Below are 13,841 nucleotides of genomic sequence, written 5' to 3'. Positions count from 1 at the left end.
CACACTTCAGCACAGTAATAACAGATTTATTTTAACAAGTCACCATTTACCATTCATCGCTAATCTGTAAATCAGATGATTTTGAAAGTTCCATTTCTCATTAAAGCCCATGTTTTAGGGTCAGGATACAATCAGTCAGCTGCTTCTCCACACAGCAGCTCCATCTCAGGAAATCCACCTCCACTTCCTCCCACGTTCTGGCCACTCTCCACAGAAAGATGCTCCATCTCACCAGATAAATCAGCCTGAAAAACAAACAAACAGTTTAAATCAGTGTTGCAATTTTTAGTGCAACATGTTTTCTGGTCGTCTCTGAGCAGAGATGTTCACCTCCATTTTTACAGTGGATTTTTGTCCAATCCTTTAAGGTTCCCCCCTCATGCCATTTAAAATGTTATAGAAAAAAATTATATAATAAACTTGAATTAATTAAGTTATTTAAATGAATTATTTAAATCACAGTAACAACTATTCTGAGATGTATCTATTTGATGTGATGGGGTTGAATGTACTTTTCAGTTCCGAAACCCAGAGAATTATAGAGTCCCATTCAACAGCCAGCATCTGAGTTAATCTAATTCAGTTTGTCAGCTGTTTCTTAAATTGAATTAAAGCAGACACGAAGGAACTTCCATATCATGGGACAGAGCATCCCATGAAGCATGTTATGTACAGTTGAATATTAATTGTTGAGTTTGGAGCACCACTGTTGCACTTTGCTGTGTTTCGGCCCAGTTTCCTAACATTTCTCTGACAATGAAGACAATCAGAAATAGCACTCGTTCTTGAAACAAGGAACGGCAACTAACATCAATGTGGGATTGTTGTGGCAGTTCCCCCCGTGTGCTGGCAAAATGGGCAATAAAGCCAGACCCAACGTGCAGCAATTTTGGGTAAGAATCTAAATAAACATGGAATGAGAAAAGGCCATTCAGCCCGTCAAGGCCATTGCTCTCTCGGTCCGTGCACAATCTACCCCCTTGTGGACTCTCCCTCTGATTAATGGGTGGGACAAAGTTCTTCATAAATAATCCCTAATCCTCAAAGGTAATCAGACAAATCTCTAGAATCTTCTTCATCCACAGATCTCTGTTATTTAACCCTGGCCCACTGTCACCCAGACACTGCCCCCCGACCCGCAGCACTCTTAGGTATTATTCAAACATTTCTCATTAAAAATAATTTGATACCTTCTGTGAACGCAATCTGAAAACAGCGAGGATCAAAGTGACAACGTTCCTTTAGGTTCCGATTTCATCTGTTTCACATTCCACAGTGTCTCCACACTGCAAGAAATTCAAACAAAATTGTCAGCACATTTTATCTGTAGTCGGTAGTGAGACTTTACAGAGCTGGTGAATATCACAGAAATAAACAAACTGGCTTAGATTACGAACAGGGTTTGTAAAGGTGACAGGTTCACTCATTGTCATTATTCTCTGGAATCCAGATCATTTTGACCATAATGGGTCAGTCACCCCGCTGATCTTTCAGGCAGCAATTCCAGGCTCCACCATCTCTCGACAGATGGCACCATGATCCTTTCAATCAGCAAATGAGGGAGGATTCATTCTGAACCTGCTGTTAGGAGGCATTTCAGATTGGCTACTGCTTGATGAAGCAACTTGCCCTGCCCCAATACCTGGCTTCTGGAAAACCTTCCCTGAATAAACTCCAAAATCACTCCATCAGAGTGCATCTTGCAATTACTATGGGCTTTAATATGTTTTCTCAGAAAGGCTGTAACATCCTCCTATGTGAAATTTATGATATGGGCCCAGAACCCTGCCCAACACATCTTCCCTGTGAATGAAGAGTAAAATGGTTGCTCCTGTGATACTCTTTCTGCAACAAACCATTTACTCGTCTGGCACAACAACATGGCTGTCCTTCGACGCCCTGTGTTCCTACCTCGGGGAATTTCTTTTGCTACAGAAGACAGTATTCTCACTTCCATCCATCTTCTGGAGCTGGAATGTGGGTTTCTGATTTATATATTCTCAGTCTCTTGCCCTTTATGTGGACAACCAGTCAGCCCTCTCTGTAAGACTGTGTACCTTCTTATATTCCATTTGAACAAGTAGTCTGGGGTCTGCTATTTTTAAACAGAGACTTTGCTGCAGGAGTTCCTCAGGGAAGCATCCTCGACCCAACCATCAGCTGCTTCATCAATGACCCTCCCTCCATCATAAGGTCCGGAGAAAGACTGCTCGTTGATGATTTTACAATGTTCAAACTCCATTCACAATTCCTGTGATAATGAAGCAGCCCACGGCAGCCAACATCAGGACTTGGATAACTTCCAGGTTTAGGCTGTTAAGTGTCAGGTAATATTCGCAACACACAAGTGCTAGACAATGACCATCTCCAACAAGTAAAGGCCCAAACACCTCCCCCTGACCTTCAATGACACCGTCATGGCCGAGTCCCCCACCAACTTCATTGGGGGAGAGTCACCATTAAGCAGAGGCTGAACTGGACCAGCCTAATCAATAATATGGCTACAAGAGCAGCACAGAAGCTGTGACGAGTGGCTCACCTCCTGACCCCCTCAAAGCCTCTCCATCATCTACAAAGTTGAAGTCAGGAGTGTGATGGGAATACTCACCATTTACCTGGATGGATTCAGCTGGAACAACACTCATGTCCCCTTGGATTGGAAAATTGCCAATGTCACTCCATTATTTAAGAAGAGTAGGAGAGATAAACTAGAAAATTATAGGCCTATTAGTCTAATGTCAGTTGTGGGAAAGTTACCAGAATCTGTTACGAGGGACAGAGTGACTGAACATTTGGACAAATATCAGCTGATCAGAGATTGCCAACGTGGATTTGTACAGGCCAAGTCATGTCTAACAAACCTAGTTGAATTTTTTGAGGAGCTAACTAAGGTGGTAGATAAGGAAGTGCCTATGGACTTCCAGAAGACATCTGACAAGGTTCCACATAAGAGACTGTTAACAGAAATGAGAGCACATGGAATTGGAGGCAACCTATTGGCTTGGTTAGGGAATTGGTTAGGAGTTAGGAGTTAGGAGGCAGATAGTCGGGATAATGGGTACGTACTCAAATTGGCAGGACATGACTAGCGGTGTCTCCAAAGGATCCGATGGCGGAGACGTTAAATAAATATTTTATATCTGTCTTCACAGTAGAAGACACAAAAAGAATACCAGAAAGAGTGGGGAACCAAGGGGCTAATGAGAGTGAGGAACTTAAAGTAATTAATATCAGTAGAGAAAAAGTACTTGAGCAACTAATGGGACTAAAAGCCAATGAATCCTCTGTGCCTGATGGCCTACATCCGAGGGTTCGAAAAGAGGTGGCTCCAGAGATAGTGGATGCATTGGTGATGATCTTCCAGAATTCCCGAGATTCGAGACTTGGGTAGAGAGGGTATAATTTCAAAGTTTGCAGAGGACGCAAAACTCGGAAATGCCGTGAACAATGTGAAGGATAGTAACAGACTTCAGGAGGATGCAGACAGACTGGTGAAATGGGCAGACACTTGGAAGGTGAAATTTAACGTAGAGAAGCGTGAAGTGATTCATTTTGGTCGGAAGAATGAGAAGAGGCAATATAAACTAAATGGCTGCAGGATATTCTGGAGGGGGAGGGTGAACAGCCAGTAGTCGTGGTCTATATCGGTACCAACGACATAGGTAAAAAAAGGAATGAGGTCCTACAAGGTGAATTTAATGAGTTTGGAGATAAATTAAAAAGCAGGACTTCAAAGGTAGTGATCTCAGGATTACTACCAGTGCCATGTGCTAGTGAGTGTAGGAACAGGAGAATAGACCGGATGAATGCGTGGCTGCAGGGATGGTGTCGGAGGGAGGGATTGAGATTCCTGGGACATTGGGACCGGTTCTGGGGAAGGTGGGACCTGTACAAGCGGGACGGGTTACACCCGAGCAGGACCGGGACCAATGTCCTCGCGGGGGTGTTTGCTAGTGCTGTTGGGGAAGGTTTAAACTAGAGTGGCAGGGGGATGGGAACCTGAGCGGGGAGTCAGAAGGGAGTAAAGTTGAGAGCAGCAAGAGAGGGGAAGACCCAGGGGAAATCTACAATACAAATAGTACAAACAGTTGTTCAAGAACAAGTGGAAGGGAAAAGCGTAGAGCAGCGGAAAGAAAGTGTACTTTAGGCACGACAGATAAAGTGAAAACTAGAAGGTGTAAGGCGATTAACCCAGCATCAAAGCTGAAGGTCAGGCTAGGGTGTGTGGCCCAACTAAGAGTTCTATACACAAATGCACGGAGTATAAGGAATAAATTAAATGAACGACAGGTTCAAATTCAAAATGGAGGGTATGACATGATAGCAATTACTGAGACACGGCTGCAGGATGGTCAGGATTGGGAACTAAATATACCGGGTTATAAGGTCCACAGGAGAGACAGGGAAAATGGAAGAGGGGGAGGAGTAGCCTGAGTGATTAGAGATGAAATCACTTCAATGATAAAGAAGGATATAACGAGAGGTAAGCAGCCAACAGAGACCTTATGGGTTGAATTGAGAAACAGGAAAGGATCTAAGACTATAGTGGGAGTTGTGTATAGGACCCCTGGCAGCAGCTCTGAAGTGCTGGATTGTATAAATGCAGAGATTAGACAAGCGTGCAAGAAAGGCAGAGTGGTCTTAATGGGGGACTTCAACCTTCACATAGATTGGGAAAAGCAGACGAGCAACTGTCAGAAAGGTAGTGAATTTCTTGAGTGTGTCCGGGATAGTTTTCCACAGCAGTATGTCCGAGAGGCAACAAGGGGGCAAGCCATACTAGATTTAGTAATGAGTAATGAACCAGATTTAGTTAACAGCTTGCTCCAGAACTAGCTGCGCCTCGAGCCAAGCTGTTCCAGTACAACGACAACACTGGCACCGACCCGACAATGTGGAAAATTGCCCAGGTATGTCCTGTCCACAAAAAGCAGGACAAATCCAATCCGGCCAATTACCGCCCCATCAGTCTACTCTCAATCATCAGCAAAGTGATGGAAGGTGTCGTCGACAGTGCTATCAAGCGGCACTGACTCACCAATAACCTGCTCACCGATGCTCAGTTTGGGTTCCGCCAGGACCACTCGGCTCCAGACCTCATTACAGCCTTGGTCCAAACATGGACAAAAGAGCTGAATTCCAGAGGTGAGGTGAGAGTGACTGCCCTTGACATCAAGGCAGCATTTGACCGAGTGTGGCACCAAGGAGCCCGAGTAAAATTGAAGTCAATGGGAATCAGGGGGAAAACTCTCCAGTGGCTGGAGTCATACCTAGCACAAAGGAAGATGGTAGTGGTTGTTGGAGGCCAATCATCTCAACCCCAGGACATTGCTGCAGGAGTTCCTCAGGGCAGTGTCCTAGGTCCAACCATCTTCAACTGCTTCATCAATGACCTTCCCTCCATCATAAGGTCAGAAATGGGGATGTTCGCTGATGACTGCACAGTGTTCAGTTCCATTCACAACCCCTCAGATAATGAAGCAGTCCGAGCCCGCATGCAGCAAGACCTGGACAACATCCAGGCTTGGGCTCATAAGTGGCAAGTAACATTCGTGCCAGATAAGTGCCAGGCAATGACCATCTCCAACAAGAGAGTGTCTAACCACCTCCCCTTGACATTCAACGGCATTACCATCGCCGAATCCCCCACCATCAACATCCTGGGGGTCACCATTGACCAGAAACTTAACTGGACCAGCCATATAAATACTGTGGCTACGAGAGCAGGTCAGAGGCTGGGTATTCTGCGGCGAGTGACTCACCTCCTGACTCCCCAAAGCCTTTCCACCATCCACAAGGCACAAGTCAGGAGTGTGATGGAATACTCTCCACTTGCTTGGATGAGTGCAGCTCCAACAACACTCAAGAAGCTCGACACCATCCAAGATAAAGCAGCCCGCTTGATTGGCACCCCATCCACCACCCTAAACATTCACTCCCTTCACCACCAGCGCACTGTGGCTGCAGTGTGTACCATCCACAGGATGCACTGCAGCAACTTGCCAAGGCTTCTTCGACAGCACCTCCCAAACCTTCCACCACCTAGAAGGACAAGGGCAGCAGGCACATGGGAACAACACCACCTGCACGTTCCCCTCCAAGTCACACACCATCCCGACTTGGAAATATATCGCCGTTCCTTCATTGTCACTGGGTCAAAATCCTGGAACTCCCTTCCTAACAGCACTGTGGGAGAACCGTCACCACACGGACTGCAGCGGTTCAAGAAGGCGGCTCACCACCACCTTCTCGAGGGCAATTAGGGATGGGCAATAAATGCCGGCCTCGCCAGCGACGCCCACATCCCATGAACGAATAAAAAAAAAAGAACATCTATCCAAAAGCGATCATAACATGATCGAGTTCAATGTAGTGTTTGAAAGGGAAAAAAGTGAATCAGCTGCTAAGATTCTAGACTTGGGTAAGGCCGACTTCAATGGGATGAGACAGAGTGCACTGCACTGCAGCAACTCGCCAAGGCTTCTTCGACAGCACCTCCCAAACCTGCGACCTCTACCACCTAGAAGGACAAGAGCAGCAGGCACATGGGAACAACACCACCTGCACGTTCCCCTCCAAGTCACACACCATCCCGACTTGGAAATATATCGCCGTTCCTTCATCGTCGCTGGGTCAAAATCCTGGAACTCCCTTCCTAACAGCACTGTGGGAGAACCGTCACCACACGGACTGCAGCGGTTCAAGAAGGCGGCTCACCACCACCTTCTCGAGGGCAATTAGGGATGGGCAATAAATGCTGGCCTCGCCAGCGACGCCCACATCCCGTGAACGAATAAAAAAAGAGACTGTCCACAGTAAACTGGGCAAATCTGTTAATGGTTAAAACGACTGATGATCAGTGGGAAATGTTTAAAGAAACATTTAAAGTGATACAGAATCGGTTTATACCCGAGGGGCAAGAACTCTACTTACCGAAAAAAACGGCCATGGACATCTAAAGAGGTGAGGGACAGTATAAGACATAAGGAAAGGGCATACAAAAAGGCAAAAAATGGCACAGATCCTGGCGAATGGGAAAGATACAAAGATCAACAAAGGGTCACCAAACAGATAGTAAGAGCTACAAAAAGAGAGTATGAAAAGAAACTTGCAAGGGATATCAAAACCAATACGAAGAACTTTTATAGTTATATTAGGAAAAAGAGGGTGGTCAGGAGCAGTGTTGGCCCCTTAAAAACTGAAAGTGGGGATATTGTCATTGACAATGAGGAAATGGCAGACATGCTGAATAATTACTTTGCGTCAGTATTTACAGTAGAAAAAGAGGATAGCATGCCGGAAATCCCAAGAAAACTAATATTGAATCAATAACATAAGTAAAGCAACAGTGATGAAGTAAATAATAGCACTAAAGAGTGACAAATCCCCAAGACCAGATGGTTTCCATCCCAGGGTTTTAAAGGAAGTAGGTGAGCACATTGCAGATGCCCTAACTATCATCTTTCAAAGTTCTCTAGATTCAGGAACTGTCCCTCTAGATTGGAAAATTGCACATGTCACTCTGCTTTTTAAGAAAGGAGAGAGAAGGAAACCAAGAAATTATGGACCAGTTAGCCTAACATCTGTTGTGGGGAAAATGCTGGAGTCTATAATTAAGGATAGGTTGACTGAACTCCTCGAGAATTTTCAGTTAATCAGAGAGAGCCAGCATGGATTTGTGAAAGGTAGGTCGTGCTTGACAAACCTGATTGAATTTTTTTGAAGAGGTGACTAAAGTAGTGGACAGCAGGATGTCAATGGATGTTATTTATATGGACTTCCAGAAGGCATTTGACAAGGTCCCACATAAGAGACTGTTGGCTAAGATAGAAGCCCATGGAATCAAGGGAAAAGTACGGACTTGGTTAGGAAATTGGCTGAGCGAAAGGCGACAGAGAGTAGGGATAATGGGAAGGTACTCACATTGGCAGGATGTGACTAGTGGAGTCCCGCAGGGATCTGTCTTGGGGCCTCAATTATTCACAATATTTATTAACGACTTAGATGAAGGCATAGAAAGTCTCATATCTAAGTTTGCTGATGACACAAAGATTGGTGGCATTGTAAGCAGTGTAGATGAAAACATAAAATTACAAAGCGATATTGATAGATTAGGTGAATGGGCAAAACTGTGGCAAATGGAATTCAATGTAGACAAATGTGAGGTCATCCACTTTGGATCAGAAAAGGATAGAACAGGGTACTTTCTAAATGGTAAAAAGTTAAAAACAGTGGATGTCCAAAGGGACTTAGGGGTTCAGGTACATAGAACATTGAAGTGTTATGAACAGGTGCAGAAAATAATCAATAAGGCTAATGGAATGCTGGCCTTTATATCTAGAGGACTGGAGTACAAGGGGGCAGAAATTATGCTGCAGCTATACAAAACTCTGGTTCGCCCGCACCTGGAGTACTGTGAGCAGTTCTGGGCACCGCACCTTCGGAAGGACATATTGGCCTTGGAGGGAGTGCAGCGTAGGTTTACTAGAATGATACCCGGACTTCAAGGGTTAAGTTATGAGGCGAGATTACACAAATTGGGGTTGTATTCTCTGGAGTTTCGAAGGTTAAGAGGTGATCTGATCGAAGTTTATAAGATATTAAGGGGAACGGATAGGGTGGATAGAGAGAAACTATTTCCGCTGGTTGGGGATTCTAGGAGTAGGGGGCAGAGTCTAAAAATTAGAGCCAGACCTTTTAGGAGTGAGATTAGAAAACATTTCTGCACACAAAGGGTGGTAGAAGTTTGGAACTCTCTTCCGCAAACGGCAATTGATGCCAGCTCAATTGCTAAATTTAAATCTGAGATAGATAGCTTTTTGGCAACCAAAGGTATTAAGGGATATGGGCCAAAGGCAGGTACATGGAGTTAGATCACAGATCAGCCATGATCTTATCAAATGGCGGAGCAGGCACGAGGGGCTGAATGGCCTACTCCTGTCCCTATGTTCCTATGACACAGATTTAAGGTGATCGGCAAAAGAGCTCGAGGGGACATGAGGAAAATATTTTTATGCAGCGAGTTGTAATGATCTGGCATGCTCTGCCTGAAAGGGCGGTGGAAACAGATTCAATAAGAACATAATAGGAGCAGGAATAGGCCATATGGCCCCTCGAGCCTGCTCCGCCATTCAATAAGATCATGGCTGATCTTCGACCTCAACTCCACTTTCCCGCCCGATCCCCATCGCCCCTGGAGTCCAAAAATCTATCGATATCAGCCTTGAATATATTCAATGACTCAGCATCCACAGCCCTCCGGGGTAGAGAATTCCAAAGATTCACAACCCTCTCAGTGAAGAAATTCCTCCTCATCTCAGTCTTAAATAGCCGACCCCTTATCCTGCGACTATGCCCCCTAGTTCTAGACTCTCCAGCCAGGGGAAACAACCTCTCAGCATCTACCCTGTCAAGCCCCCTCACAATCTTATGTTTCAATGAGATCACCTCTCATTCTTCTAAACTCACTAAATTCAATAGTAACTTTCAAAAGGGAATTGGATAAATACTGGAAGGGAAATAATTTACAGGGCTATGGGGTAAGAGCAGGGGAGTGGGACTAATTGGATACTTCTTTTTAAGAGCCAGCACAGGCATGATGGGCAGAATGGCCTCCTCCTGTGCTGTACTTACTATGATGCTATGATGATAGCCCAAGGTATTTGGAAGGGCAGTCACTGACAACCATTTTATGCAAAGCAAGATTCCACAAACAACCATTGATTCGGAGAGTAGAACGCATTATATAAATCGGAGTATCTCTCCTTGGGTATGTCCTGTCCCAGTTGGGTGAGAGTGACCCTGAGATTCCTCAGCATTGACTCTGGACCTCACGAGAACTCAAGGCATCAGGTCAAATATGGAAACCTGCTGCTCATCACCACAATGTACTCCGACATCAATGTCCATCACCAGCTCAGTGATACCGAGCTGGCTGAGTCCTGAAGGACATAGCTGCCAGACTGAGACTGTGTCAAGTGCTGAGGGAACCAACACATAGGATTAACCTACTTGGCTTTGTCCTCACTAATCTACCTGTCGCAGACACGTTTGTCCAAGATAGCGTTTCTCAGACTCCTTGTGAAAACGGTCTTGTTTTCACAGTGAGGGCATCGTCCATAGTGCAGTATTACCATCATGCTAAGTGGAACAGACTAAGGAAAGATCTAGCAGCCCAAAACTCGGCAACCATGAGGCATTGTGGACCAAGCTGCCACACAGTGCTACCGAGCACAGTGAACACTAAAGGCACCAAAGCTTTGCAGCCTTTCCTACCTCATCCAGTTCAGAATGGTGGTGGGCAATCAGGCAACTAACAGGAGGAGATTCCAACCTATTGTGATTCCAGATGACATGCACAGGATCCCCACTGACGACATGAGGCTCCCCATCAATAATCAACCACATGAAATGCAGAAGGTAACATTTTCCTTTGTACATTTTGTCTGGTTAAGTGGCAAACATTAAATGGTTCAAAAATATATTGTGATGTCATAAATAACCCTAGTTGTCACTGCTCACTGTGTTTGTGACATCCAGAGTTTGAATCAACTTGGTCCCTCTCAAGTTACAAATTTCTTTACTAACTTTATCCTGTGCACATCTTCATACCCATCACAACTTTCCTCCTGAATGCAGTGTGCCCACTCCAGCAGAACCAAACAGCAAGTACCATTTTGAGCAACTTCTAAGCAAGAAATTCAATCTGGAAACTGAAAAGAGCCACTGAGCTTTGGCCCTTACTCTTCAATTAAAACCTGACCTCATCAGCATCAGCTTCAAAGGGTAGAATGTTGGGCTGGGAAGAGTATGTGACGAGCTTACTCGCAGATGGGTTGTGCCGAGATGCAGCTGTATTTGCATGCTCCTGTCCCAGGCTGCTGGCTGCCAAAGAGGAAGGGCTGTTTGAACGAATGAGCCCAAAGGAAATCAAAACCATCATGAGCAGCGACCGGAAGACCTTCCTAGTCAAAGGACTCACCATTGGTGGCAAAAAGTGCTTTGTTATCCGGGATAACTTCCATGTGGATGGGGATTACACCATGGACGTCAGGACGAAAAGAAGGGATAACACCAATCCCTGCCACAGCATAGCCATTGCTAGGTCAAAGAAAGTCTTTATCATGATCATGGGTAGGAGAGGTGTCCATGGAGGAACACTCAATAAAAAGGCATTTCAGATGGCTGATTACATTAGAAAGTCTGGCTGTTAGAGAAAAGGCATTAAACTTACTGCAGCTACTTCTGGACAACTCTGGATGCAACTGAATTTCCCTCAAGTCATTTCAAAATTCTTTCACATTTCACTTCTCGCAAGCGTCCCAAACTCTCCATCGCGTGACCAGGACCATAATTACCTGAGGAGGGATCACATCCCTTTCAAATAAAAATTATTCACAAAAAAATATTTTTTGAAATCGATACATTTACTGCCCTTAAACTGTAGAAATGATGAGTTTGCAATACTGAATGGAACAAATCTTAACCGTGTTACTCCAATAAAGTTAAAAATGTTAGAAGGCTGATTGTTTCTCTTGAAAGGGTGAAAAAGTGCTCGATGCTCCTCAAAAAGCAAAGAAAAGCACAATTATATCAACGAGAAACATCTAAAATACACAATAGGAATCACCAAAATAAATATGCCATCAGCCAATGATGACTTGCAGTGTAAACGAGGAACAAAATGGATCCAATACTCCTCCAATCATATACATAAGAAATGATCAAACTTCACATTACAGCTTTGACCAGTCAACATGAGCAAGAGTTAAAATACGTGAACAGAGGAGAAGATCATCACAGTTCAGGGTACTCTGCACGTCCAAATGTGAGCCGATCTATTGATCTCCAAAAGGCGGATCACGGCTCAGCTGGCTGTTTTCCTGAAACAGTAAATAATTTAACCCAGGCTGTAACTCACGCTGGCAGGCAACCAAATAGAAAACCCTATCCTAACTCAACATGATCGCGGCTGTCTGAGGTTCAATAGTCAGCATACTTAACAGAAAATCCACTGCCAAATTTCATCCAGAGACAGCAACTGGGGTTTTTAAAAAAAAACTTTGAATTAATTTGTTTCCCACCTGAAGTGTTTAAATTGCAGAATGGTTAATTATAAGCAGCTCTGGTACCAAGATTTGTCAAGTGGCTATTTATAAATTTTGTTTATAGCACTTTAAATTCAAGCACATTTCTTGACAATCTGTTTCTCCAGTATTCCAGCGTACTTCCTGAACTTTGATTTTGGATAATGTATTTTGGGAGGAAGAATGAGGGGAGGCAGTATAAATGAAATGGTACAATTTTAAAGGGAGACACCTCGAGGTTTACGCACACAAATCTTTGAAGATGGCAGGACAAGTTGATCAAACTGTTACAAAAGCATATTGGACCTTTGGCTTTATAAATTTCACATCGTTCACCTGAGGAAGGGGGAAGCCTCCGAAAGCTTGTGAATTTAAAATAAAATTGCTGGACTATAACTTGGTGTTGTAAAATTGTTTACAATTGTCAACCCCAGTCCATCACCGGCATCTCCACATCATTTATAAATAGAGGCATAGAACACAAAAGCAAGGTAGTTATGCTGAACCTTTAGAAATCACTGGTTAGGACTCAGCTGGAGTATTGTGTCCAATTCTGGGCACCATGCTTTGGAGAGGGTGCAGAGCAGATTTACCCCAAAGGTAAAGGGGAGATTTAATAGAGATGCTCAAAATTATGAGGGATTTTGATAAATAAGGAGCAACTGCTTCCACTGGCAGGAGGGTTGGTAACCAGAGGACACAGATTTAAGGTGATCGACAAATGCACCAGAGGGGAGATGAGAAAGTTTTTTTTATGTAGTGAGTTGTTACGATCTGGAATGTACTGCCTGAAAGGGCGGTGGAAGCAGATTCAGTAATAACTTTCAAAAGGGAATTGGATAAATACTTGAAAAGGAAAAAAAATTGCAGGGCTATCAGGAAAGGGCAGGGGAGCGGGACTAATTGGATGGCTTTTTCAAAGAGCCAGCACACGCACGATGAGCCCAGTGGCCTCCTTCTATGCTGTAAGATCCTATCCACTCGCAGTGACAAAACGAGATTAACCTCATCCATGATACATTAGTCATAGATGGCCGTGTAAAATTTGGAAAACCATCCAGTCCACCGATCAAATTACTTTCCCAGGATTTATAGACATGACAGAACAAAACGTACGACATCAAAAGCAAAATAAATCCGGATGCTGGAAATCTGAAAACAGAAAATGATGGAAATACTCAGCAGGTCAGGCAGCGTCTGTGGAGAAAGAAACAGAGTTAACGTTTCAGGTCGATGACCTTTCATCAGAACTGGGCAGAATTATTTTTGTCAAAACATAAGACATGCTGGCAATGTCAGTCAACATGAAGGCACACTGCCCCTGGTTAGTTACATTGAGTTTACTCACCAAGAGTAACAGGGAAACTGCCCATCTGCCAGTGTCTTCTGGTGGGAAGCATGAGAGAAGCAAATCATCGAGTGAGTCAACGCCAGCAGAGGAAGCTAATGGATTTACAATATCGTCCTTTACAAACCTCTTTTAAGACTGTTCAAAGACAGCGGACAGCAACCTTAAGTTTCTGGGCAGGCACCAATGCCGTGCTATTTTGAAGATTTTTACCTTGCTTATCCTGGTTTGTCCCTCAGGAGAATGCCCCTACATCTGTGGTTGGAGAATGACTTCCCTTCTTATTAGATTTACAGAAGATGCATTTTAGTCAGAAAATTACCCCTCCTTTTGAATATTATTCCATTTGCTCGTTAGCTGATGAATTACTTTCCAACTGTAGACAACTTCACCAAAAATACGTCACC

General features: G+C 44.2%; 1 long non-coding RNA gene across 1 annotated transcript; it reads right to left on the bottom strand.

Moving 5' to 3' along the window:
- LOC137335884 (uncharacterized) lies at positions 1-13,512 on the bottom strand. Its single transcript, XR_010966533.1, has 3 exons — positions 13,435-13,512; positions 1,191-1,286; positions 1-245 (listed from the first exon to the last, which is right to left on the bottom strand). It is a non-coding gene; the product is annotated as an uncharacterized lncRNA (long non-coding RNA).
- Between the last annotated feature and the right edge of the window lie 329 nt (positions 13,513-13,841).

The sequence above is a fragment of the Heptranchias perlo genome, chromosome 20, assembly GCF_035084215.1.
Source record: "Heptranchias perlo isolate sHepPer1 chromosome 20, sHepPer1.hap1, whole genome shotgun sequence".
NCBI classification, from domain to species: domain Eukaryota; kingdom Metazoa; phylum Chordata; class Chondrichthyes; order Hexanchiformes; family Hexanchidae; genus Heptranchias; species Heptranchias perlo.
This window is presented reverse-complemented; position numbering and strand designations above follow the sequence as displayed.